Below are 12,004 nucleotides of genomic sequence, written 5' to 3'. Positions count from 1 at the left end.
CCAACCAAAATTTAAGCTGTTATTTAATGTCAATTTTGACATTCACGTTAGTTTTCCGTAAAAGTAATTTCTGATTTTTGAGAGATTAATTGTTCACCAAGACATCTGGAATGATTTGTTTTACTGAACTCAATGAGTTTGAAGAGGTGGTTTATTAATGAATAACTAATTGCCTGTACATCAACAACAGCAACAACAAAAAAACTTCAGAAAGATAACCAGATGTTTTCTTCTGACAGTCCATTACAATGTACTGTATCAGCTTGATTTTTAGTGTTCCATTTTGTCACTATTATGGCCCATTTCCACTCAGTATGGTATGGTATGGTCAACTTTATCAGGCTTGCGTTTCCACTTCCAATGGTACCCTTTTGGTACCTGTAGGCATGGTGTATGACAGAAAGTTTTAGTCAACGTCATTCTCGCTCAAGGACATGTCAAGTAAAGTAAAGCTGTGGGGGTCATTCACATATCACATGCAAAGCACTTCTCACAAAACATACATACTTGTGTATAAATGTTCATTACTCATAAACCGTACCATATTACTTTTTGGGTACCCTTTAAAAGGGCACAACAAAAGGGTACCAAAAGGTGGAGCTAGACACCCACCATTGGTACCCTTTTGACAGTGAAAACGAAAGCATGATAAATTTGACCTGTACCAAACCGTACCCTACCACTCAGTGGAAACGGGCCAGAAGGAACCTCAACGTACCAATGGTCAGGTCTGTACTTTTAAAAATATTAAGATTATCATTAAAGATCATAATCTTTATTTTTTGTCTGAACCCTAAATGCTAAGCTATACTCAACCACATACGCAAATCTGTGGTTTCAACCACATAAACATGGTGTCTAATAAGGTTGTACAGTATTTGACACATACAAACACACTGATCCATTAGGGGTCACCACAGTGGAATGAACCACTAATTACTCTGGCATATGCCCTTCCAGCTGCATGACACATAATGCATAGAGTATATACAATACATTTACCTCATTCAGAAAATCAAAAATTATTTATTATACAATACTCATGATTTTGAAATAAAAATAAATATAGTGATAAGCATTTTGCTGAGACATAATCACTATTTTACATTATATTTAGCTTAACCTTTTGGGAAACAATACAGAAGAATAGTCTGCCCATTCCACATTCCAGTCTGAGAAATGTTGTCAACCTACCTTCAGAAGAACAAACAAAAAAAGGACAAGTTGTAAGGAGTATGATACCTTTGTGGTGTATATGAATGTTTTTAAAAATAGAATCTCTATTTTCTATTCATTGTAACTGCACAAAAAAAATATGAATCTCCTTTAGTGGCTTGTGAGGTCAAAAAATTTGTTAGGTTTGGAAGGAGGATGAGTAAAGGATCTTTTGTACAATAATATTTTAAGGCATTGATTCATGAGGATTCTGCTGAGATGTACATCTCTGAGGCTTGGGCAGTACTAGAGTTAGAGCTCTCAGACTCTCTCTCTCTTTCTCTCTCTCTCGCTCTCTCCATCTCTCCGAACTGTCTCTCCTTGTTATGTATTCTCTTTGAGATGCAGTGGCTGACAGTAGGAAGGCTCCTGTTTGATATGTGGTGCACGCATTAATTTAGTCGTTGGGTTCCTGCAGATGTCAGCACAGTGGTTCATTAACAGTGTTTGTTTTATCAGAAAACTTCCACACACAAACATACCCGCACACACGCTAACACGAATGCAAATAGAAAATACAGATGAAATCCAGTAGAGAAACAGTCAGTGCTGTCCAAGGGTGGAGAAAATGACCACATGGACTTAAGTGTGAAACAGTAGCAGCAAACAGTTTAAATAAGTGGTCCCGGTAATAGGATGAAGGAAGGGGGGTGAGGGAGAGTTGCTGGATTAGGACTGAAAGGAGCAAGTGACTGTCTTGAGAAGTGGCAGAACAAGTGAGAGATGGGGGGAATGACGGAGGGAGCAGGACGAGCAACCAAGTGAGACCCGTGAGAGAAGGTGCTTGGAAAAAAAGAGGGAAGCTGAGAGAGAGGCAAAGGAAGCGGTTTCATTCCAGAAGATGTCATGCTGTCAGGCCAGCCTGAGTCTGCTGCTGGCGCCGCCACCCCCTCTGTACCCTATGCGCCATGTGTGCCAACCTTGTGCCAACCTCTTGCCAACAGGCAGGCCGGCCCTTTCCCTTTACCCAGCAGATGCCACTCAATCTAGTCTAACAGACAGCCATCACCCTGCCAGCACACACCCGGCGTGTGAAGAAGGGGTAGCAGGGCCAGATACAAGGGGCAGAAGCACACACAGAGATGCCAAATATAGCGACAATTTTCACCACCCCTGTGTAACTTACCCCCACCCCCAAGTCTCAGAGAAACAGACACACTTTCCTCTCCTGCGCTAACACCCCCGCAGGCTTCTGAAATATTCTAATTCTGCTTCCTGACTCCCATTATCCTGCGAGTGTGACATGTGAATTGTAATTAGTATCTGTGGGGTGAGCAAAGAGCGAGCCCTCCACACTCTGGGGGGCTAGATGCAAACTCCAAGAGGCTCGGGTCCGTCTCCAAATACGCTGTGCGATTCAGCGGGCCCCATCCTGTGGTGCGTTCCCTCCCCAGACTCTCTGTGAAAAACACCCTTCCCTTACGAACCTCCTCCCTTTTGTTCCTCGGCTTGTTCAGGCCAAAACTGGGCCAGTCCAGAACTAGGCCAGAAAGACTCTTGGCACGCCTGCATGCACACCAAAAGGGTTAAAAAAAAAAACAGAGTTGAGCAAGCATCCTGTATCGATAACCCTGCAGTGAGGTATGTGCGCTCCGTAGTGCAGGTTGGCAGGGCTAGACTTCAGGGATTGGGGATAATGGGATGGCGCTGGTACTTAAATCTCAGTGAACCACGACAGCACAAGTAATTAGCACCGCAGATCCATACTGGAGGTGCTAATCAGAGCTAATGTAAGGGTGCTCGCAGCCACGGCCAACCCCGCAGTCCAGGGAATCCGTTCGCCATCCTTTCCTCAGTGTAGCTCGGGCAACGGTAAAGCTGCTAGGACACGCTCATCTCCCCACTGCCCTCCAGAAACAGCGAGAGAGGGAGGGAAGGAGGAAAGAAAGGAATTCTAATTTAGCCGTGGTGTCGAAGGACAAAGATGGGGCTGTGTCCTGTCATTGAAGGTTCATTAGAGGAACAATGGTGTCCTAGCGATTTCATTAGGAGAGGTTAATAAGCAGGAGCGGGGCAATTCATTACCCAGAATGCACTCTGTTGTGGGGAGAAAGGGCCAAGAGGTCTGAGGATCAGTTGCTCGTCATTTTACCTCCTGCTGCATCTACAAAAGAAAAGATCAGCAGCAAATGTTAGGAGAGGGAACGTTGCTCTTTTGTACGCAAAGAAGATGGAATTGAAAGGTACTTTTAAAGTAAGTATTTGGCAGAAGCGTCTATCCAACTTGCATTCATGGGATACACACTTTGGTGCAGCATCCAGTTTTCTTTGACTGTCACAAGGAATAAATCCCTTCTTTTAAAGACCCAAGTGGGTGGGATTTGTAACCAAGTATCTTTTATGTGAATCAAGACTATTAAACTGCGAATCATTCCTCGTCAAACAACCCTGCCTGTTTTATAGTCACAGATTGCTAAACAGAATCATAATCTGTACAACTAGCCTATCCCCCAACGGCTAATTCAGAGGGTCACTGAGATATTTTGCCAAAACCATTCCAGAATGCAGTAATGGGCCCAAATAGTTCTGTTTTACCAGAGGTCTGGCAGACACCAATTGATGAGGCAGCATTAGCAGTCTGTGTCGCTTACACGCTATATGCTAACGGTAGCCTTTATGCTCGAAACCCAGCACATTAGCACGGCTAAAACAGATTTGGCTACAGTCGCATGGGGAGCATATTTTAACGTAACTACCTGTAAAAAGCCTGTTTCATGGAGCGAGGCTCACCTAAAGCAGAGATAATGATAGACTGATTCAGCACCATGGGAAATCAAATAGCAGAAAGGTGCCGAAGTGCACGCTTGACAGCCCTGTTGTGAAAAAGAGAAATTATTAATGCTTTCAAAAAATAACAGGATAAAAAAAAAAGTGATTGCAGATTAGATCCATTTAGGTTTAGCTTACACACCTCGATGACAGGCATCAGTCCCGTTCTGCGGAGCTGGAGTTTTCTGTGTATGTTATGAAAACTCAACGATCAAAACATTTTATGGGCAGAACAGAGACACGGCATCTTTAAACACACATGCATTAATGCAAAAACAATGAGAATTTTCATCCGTCAGGCACGTCGGCGCTGACAAGAAAAAAGAAAGTAAATATTCTTAACATGTGTATCTCAACAGGAAAATAACCAGCACTTTAATAAAAGAAGTAGAGTCATTTCCTTGTGTCACAGATGCATGCTGAAAGCTCATTGTTATACCTCAGTTGTGTTTTCTCCTTTCTCTGCTGAAATGTGTGTGTATAATGGTCTGTCATTACCACCTCTCTCGCTGCGTGCTTCTGTCCCCTGTGTTCAGACTTTGAAGAGAGCGGTTGTGAGCGCGTTATGTGATTTTCACAGTAGCCTCTGATGGTTGAGGTAATTTAGTTGTTTTAAAACAACAGAGCGACAGGACATTAGTGTTCTCCTGATCTGTGTGTGTGGAAAGGTTACTACTTTAGCGGCTGAATATCAGTGATGGACAGATACGCACATATATGCAGTGGTGGATGGAGCTCTGATGTCCACCTTATTTAATAAACAAATGGCGGGAAAAGCTTTGACAGGCCTAAAAAAATATGTGACTCTTACATTATCAAAGCAAATGGAGGCTCCAAGGTTACAAGGGAAGTTGAAAACTAGGCAGTTAAAACGAGTTTTTTTTTTTGTAAAACAATTTTTTTAAGAAAAATTAAGTATATTTAAGTAGTTTGAAGTCTGGCGGCATGGTGGCTCCATGGTTAGCACTGTCACCTCACAGCAAGAAAGTTGCTGGTTTAAGTCCTGACTGGGCCAGTTGGCATTTCTGTGTGGAGTTTCCTCCGTTATTAACGTGAGCTAAAGAATTTTATTAATTCAGATATAATCTCTTGTGAAAGTGAAACCACTCATGCCTTAAGTGGCCATGAAAACTACAGGGCATAGGGTAGATTCTGCTCTTCTTCTTGGCTTTGTGACTGTTCAGCAAGATGATGACAAGGTTTGTTTGAGCTCGAGTCAACCATGGCTTGTTATCATATGTATATATTACCATGATGTAATGTCTCGGCTGTGTATTTAAAAATGGTGCTTCCTTTGTTGTCATTCTTCTGGCTTGTACACGCTAGTCACGTATCTCTATCTCTGCCTTTTGATACTCTTTTGTTGTGTTAGGTGCTTTAAAAGGGTACACAAAAAAGGTATGGTACGGTTTGGTTTTTTGTTACCTTTTGACAGTGGAAACGGACATAAAAATATACCGTACCGTACCACTCAGTGGAAACGGGCCTACAGAGGTGTCACACCAAAGGACAACAAAACTTAATTCCATAGTGATCTAAAAAAGTTTAATATAAAAAAATTCTGAGGAAAAAACAGGTGAATGACATGGGCATCACAGGGGGCTTTAGTTAGGGCTGGGCGATTAATCAAAATAATAATCGATCAAATTTTTCAAGGCCAATTTTTTCTATTACTTTCCCTACCGCAGGTGGAGCCACGCAACCTCATTATTTTAAGCCTTTTTTATACTTTATACTTTTAGTCACTGATCTCTGGTCATGCAGAACAATGGACCCATTCTTGAGCCTTACTTTGCACATACATTGACGATGATTGAAAGCTGCACCAGAGATGCCTTGAGACGGCATATTTTCCATTACATTCACATTATGCACTGTTTAAAATATTATTTTTACAGAAGTTATTTTCTACTTTTATTCTGAAAAACACTGAAAATGTAAATTTTCTATAAGAAAAAAGTGACTAGGTTTTAGGCAATGTGTGTTGTAATTTTAGTTGTTTAACGTTGATGTTCAATAAATATTCATAGATTGTAGATATTCAGTCAATTATTTTAAAAATCAATTAATGCATCCTCCAAAAATCTCTCTCTTGTAATATGTGAGCATATTTACTGTACAAAACTTGTCAGCGAACTACGAGGGCAAAAAAATATATTAAATAATCGGTCATTAATCGTATTCGAGTTAAAATTTTCAATTAATCGAGCGTCAGTCACACGATATTGAATTGGGTCCAAATAAAGTTTTCAGATTAATTGCCGATTTAAATTAGCATAGTGTCACACTAGAGACGATGGTTTTCAGTGACAAAATGCATCAAGTTTATGTGTTTTTTAGAAATAGATAGATAAACATAGACACTTGTAAAATGAAGCCTGATATAATTTATTACAAATTTTAAAATTTTTTTAAAAGAGCTGTAATTTATTAAACTATGCTTGAGACGCACCATTGAGAAATCACTCAAAAATGCAATAACAGCAGTTTTATAGATAAGAGGTGCCCAAACTCTTTCCTATAAAGATTTAATTTCATATTTAGAATCAACAATAAAATTAAACAACAACGACCTCTTTAGTTTCATTTCTAAACGTTTGAATCAAACAAAATCTGAAGAAACTCACATGTAGTCCAATCCCCTCCCCCCGAGGAATCTTCAGCCATTGCTGATTGGCTCTAGTACTTGAAGGTGGGGCTTTAGTTGCTTTATTGACCGTTACACTCCTCATTCAAAACTATACGAGTGTACTGTATATCTTGTGTATTCTTAAGTCTTTGACCAAACCGTATATATTCAATTTGCCATGGATAATTTCCAAATGTATTATTTAATATTTAAAAATAAATAGAAAATGTTGCTTTAAATCATATTAACTAATGCAGTGTCATTTGTAACATTTAATAATGAACTTATAACAGTAAAAACATAAACAATCCCACCTATAACACAATGGTGTTCAATGCAGAATATGCTAGTCGAGCTGCTCCTGCCTTCACCTTGATTTGCTCGCAGATATATTACGTTTTAAAAGTCTGATTCAGTTACAACATTTAATTGAATCATTTAATTTTAGTTTGTAGCTTAGCAATAAAACAAAGAAAAGTTAAGAGAAATTAAAAGGTTACATTAAATTCGAAATGACCAACCACCTCCTAATGATTCTCCCTCTCTTTTCAGATGGGATGGCAGGCTAAATCAAAGGTTACCATGGGCCAACTTTGGCCCGCGGGCTCTACTTTGGGCATCCATGTTATTAATGGAAGACAAAACATTTATTTAGCTTATTTTAATTAATGTCAATACTAATTATATTTCTGTCATGTGTAAGACTGAAAATGCCACATCACGTCAATAACCAGTGTCCATTTTTTTCTAGAGAGTAAAAGTCTTTCCATATAAAAACAGACATCGTTTCTTAAGTGTTTACGATCAAATAGAAGAATTTGGTGTTCTCAGATGCTCTGAGGCAGGTTCGCTTGGCCCTTTAAACCGTGAAGAGGAAGCCAGTAACTGACACCGCTGAGATGATGCTAATCAAACAAGCTTCTCTCTTCTCCTCTCCTAGCCAAACACGTCGAGGCAACTTCCCAGTCACGTCAAAGTGACAGCGCAACAAAACACAGACTGATTCTGTCTCTATTTTCATTCTGCTGGCATTGGCACGCTAGTTTGTTGTGCATCGACATCAGAAGTTGGGAGGAAATGATGGTGTTTTGTCTGTCTTTGCAGGCTTTAGTTTGATATGCCGTGCATTCCTTTCAAGCTATTTGTTAGAGTCAATTTCCCCCCAGTCTCTCCTCTCCATGCATTTTATGCTGCGATCTCGCAAACAGAGAATGGAGCATCAGAACATTAGAAAGGGATGAGGGAAGCGAGAGAAACAAGAAAAAAAAGAGAGAGGAAAGAGGAAGAAAGGCTTAGAAAGGACGAGTTGAATGCATAAGTGAACCGGGGAGCACTTCAAAATAAAAAGTTGTTTCTATTTGTTTATTAGAAGGGCTTAAAGGAATAGTGCATCAAAAGCTACCAATTCTGTCATCATTTACTCATTGTGACACTTTTTTTCTCTTTGAATCACTAGAGGAGAAATTCTGATGAATGTACTGGTCATCTACTTTCAGGCACTTACAGTGAATGGAGACTGAAGCTTTGAAAGCACCATAAAAGCATTATACAAGTAGCCCACGTGATAGATAAGTATGAATACAATTTAATAATGTCTACTCTTAAAAAAAAAGTTCATTTCTAGGATTGATGGTTGAACTTCATGAAGAACTTGGAGCCTTAGTCAGTTAGTTTGACAGTCAGTCAGTCAGTCAGATAGTTAGTTGTTTTTTGTTTTGTTTTTTATGATGGACACACTTTCTGTTTTTAAATGTTATTCACACTAATAAAAAAACTGGTTATTTTACTGAAAGGTTTTGTGGGGAACAAAAAATATTCTTTTATGAAATCAGTGCAAAACATTATAATAGATTAGCAGTCTTCAGTTGCCTGTAAATCGCTGTAACCAGATTCTTTTGACAGTCTTTTGAAATCTAGAGCCTGATCACTTCCATTCATCACTCAATCCTTCATTAAACTGGTTATTTAGGGATCTGACTCGACAGAAACATTTGTTGAGCTGAAATGGAGCTGATATCAAGATTCCTCAAAGATCTTGAATGAAATCAGGACATTTGGAAAACCTCAGCTAACAAAAACATGTTCTCAGAACCATCCACAGGGTTTCTGCAGGTTTCGCATCAAATTTAAGACTTTTAAAGACCCTTTTAAGACTATTAAGAGTGAAACTTTAGGCTTATGCATTATTAAGATTGTTTCTAATGGCCTGGTATTAACTAGAGAAATCATGTAAATGTTTTTTTTTTTTTCCTGATTAGGGAATTTAATATGTAGAATTTGCTGTAAAATTTTCTCACAGCTGTTGTAAACTGTATCTCTTTGCAATAATAATATAAAAAATAAATAAATATAAAAATTGGTGATTGGATGGTTGGTGGCCCTATATTGAGTAGCTTTACTTGGACAAACAAAATTAAGGCCTGTTTAAAATGATTTAAAGCCTAAAATATTTTGGAAATTTAAGATATTTTAAGACATTTAAGACCCAGTGGACACCTTACATCCAGTTTCCTTCATGTTTCAAAAGGTATTTATTTGTTTTGGTGTGTGTGTGTGTGTGTGTGTGTGTGTATGTGTGTGTGTGTGTGTGTGTGTGTGTGTGTGTGTGTGTGTGTGTGTAATAACACTTTTTATTTATTATCCTTAAATATTGCATTAGCTAAAATGACAACAATAAATTTTTATGATGTTTATTTAATTTTTACTAATAATAAATGAGTTAGTTCATATTAGCTTATAGTGCGTTAACTATAGCAATTATAACTCTCACTAAAAATGCCAATTGATAAAAGGTTAGAAATTTAGAAGTAAACTAATATTATGACTTGGGTATAGTAGACACTTTATATTAAATTTAAACAAATGAACTTTAGATACAAATGGTGTCGTTATTATAATATTTTTAGCCAACTTTAAAAGACTAACAATTGAAAAATATTATAAATAGAGAAAATTGTTTTGTTTTGTTTTGTTTAAATCAAGGGAATTAGTTAGTAAAAAACATTTTATCATGCAAAATAATAATAACAACATGTAAAGCATCTCGTAAAACTTTTTAATTTATTTTTTTTCTTAAAATGGAAAAACAACTAAAGACTTTACATAAAATATTTCATTTTTATAACTCTTTACCTTATTTGACTGCTGGACTTCTCCATGAATGAGGGATGGGAATACATTTGGACAGATGTAATAAACATTAAACTATTATTTTTTTGACACTTATCATGCAAAATATAGAAAATTATGTTATACAATTGCAATCAGAATTATTAAACCCCCTGAATTATAGCCCCGTGTTTATTTTTTCCTCAATTTCTGTTTAACAGAGATATTTTTTCAACACATTTCTAAACATAATAGTTTTAATAACTCATTTCTAATAACTGATTTATTTTCTTTTCTTTTATCTTTGATGACAGTAAATATTATTTCTCTATATCTTTTCAAGACACTTCTATAAAGCTTAAAGTGACATTAACTAGGTTAATTAGGTTAACTAGGCAGGTTAGGGGTAACTATGCAAGTTATTGTATAACGAAGGTTTGTTCTGTAGATTATCGGGAAAAAAAAATTGCTTAAAGGGGCTAATAATTTTGACCTTAAAATAGTTTTTAAAATCTTAAAAACTGCTTTTGTTCTAGCCGAAATAAAACAAATAAGACTTTCTCCAGAAGAAAAATATTATCAGACATACAGTGAAAATTTCCTTGCTCTGTTAAACATCATTTGGAAAATATTTGAAAATAAAGAAAAAAAAAATCAACGGGGATTTATGAATTCTGATTGCAACTGTATATAAATTATAGGTATAAATTATACTTTTAGTTATTTATTTGGGAGCCCTCAGATTTCCTGGGGCCCTAAGCGGCCGCTTAACTTGCTTATTAGTTTTCAATCTGCCCCTGGTTATAATTAAATAATTAACTAACAAATTAAACTGTAAAATGTTGCGATATATATATATATATATATATATATATATATATATATATATATATATATATATATATATATATATATATATATATATATATTATTTATTTATTTTTTAAGTTTGTGGAATGACTATGAAAATGACAGAAAACTAAATAAATCTGAATGAACCTTCCGTTATAATTGCTAAATTAATGTTTGCTCGAAACTTTACTCAAAAATCCTGGGAACACTGGAACAAAGCATAGGCTCTTTCATGAGGCTTTTGCATCCTTTTGAAGAATAATTGTCCTAACATAATTTGTACTTCTTCACTATTTGTGTGATCATGTCATACAAATTTGGAACAACACCAGGTTGGAGGGAACTCTGTGAGTTTTCATTATAGCAAACTATGTTAGAGAGAACTATTCATGAGTGAGCTCATGCGAGCGGGACAGTGTAAGTTGTCTCTTAAGGCTCTTCAGTCTGGACTCTTCTTGGAGAGGTAAAAAAGAGAGAGAAAGCGAGGGATAAAGCGAGAGCCGGGGCTTTGTGTCAGGTGCTGCTGAAGTGGGCAGCTGCACTGTACACTCCTCCTCTACACTCATTCATTCTGACATTGGGATGATTACTGTAATCAAGACTCACTTCTTCCAGCGAGGGCTGTCAGACACACAGCTCTGAAACACCGGACTGGACACAGCATGTGTTGAAGAGAAACTCCATGCCTAGACAAAAGACTTCACAATTTCAACAACAAAAAAAAGAAGGAGGGAGGGTGGTTAAGCTAATACGGAGTACTCAAAACTCTCAAAAGCGAGATCTATAAACTGACGTGAATAGTGCGTGTTAATAGTATATGTAAATAATTGTGAATCAAAGCACATGTCTGTTGGTTTGTCTCTGAGGCCTTGTACTGTGTCTGTACACGTTGTGGCAAAGAGAACAATTTTAATCTCTACCCAAACAGAAACAATAGCCAGCACAAACCTACACCGCCATCTAGTGGATTCAACTTATTTAGATTTTCTGACCTTTACACGCGCCAAAATTCAAAACATCTCTAAACGTGCTAAGTTGCTTTGATACAAATATCCTGTTAGTCAAAAATAGACAAACCCACACACTGGGTTAAAATATATTTTGAAGATTTAAGCCAGCTGTTGGGTGTATCCAGTATTTACTAACGAATTTAGGCTGAAACATAGCGTTTAAATTTACATTTAATAACTTTTCAGACACTTTTATCCAATGAGATTTACAAATGAGAACAACAGAAGCAAAACAACTAAATATATAAATTATGTAAATAATATGTTAATTCACAGTTAGTCTAATGCTAGTTATTTCAACACAATGTGGGTAAAACATGGACAAAAACAGATATTGGGATATATTTGGTCCTAAAAATGTAATTTAAAAAAATAATAATAAAATAACCAAGTGGTTGGTTTTGTCCTTGTATTACCCAAA

At 37.0% G+C, this 12,004-nt stretch overlaps 1 long non-coding RNA gene across 1 annotated transcript; it reads right to left on the bottom strand.

Moving 5' to 3' along the window:
• Positions 1 to 1,008: 1,008 nt before the first annotated feature.
• On the bottom strand, positions 1,009 to 11,457 carry LOC147843411 (uncharacterized). The gene is made up of 4 exons (XR_015493369.1): positions 11,180 to 11,457; positions 4,127 to 4,169; positions 3,946 to 4,028; positions 1,009 to 3,319 (listed from the first exon to the last, which is right to left on the bottom strand). It is a non-coding gene; the product is annotated as an uncharacterized LOC147843411 (long non-coding RNA).
• Between the last annotated feature and the right edge of the window lie 547 nt (positions 11,458 to 12,004).

This window comes from Danio rerio, chromosome 6 (genome assembly GCF_052040795.2).
Source record: "Danio rerio strain M-AB ecotype USA chromosome 6, GRCz13ab, whole genome shotgun sequence".
Lineage (NCBI taxonomy): Eukaryota > Metazoa > Chordata > Actinopteri > Cypriniformes > Danionidae > Danio > Danio rerio.
The sequence above is the reverse complement of the archived record's forward strand: the minus strand, read 5'-3'. Positions and strand labels throughout refer to the sequence as shown.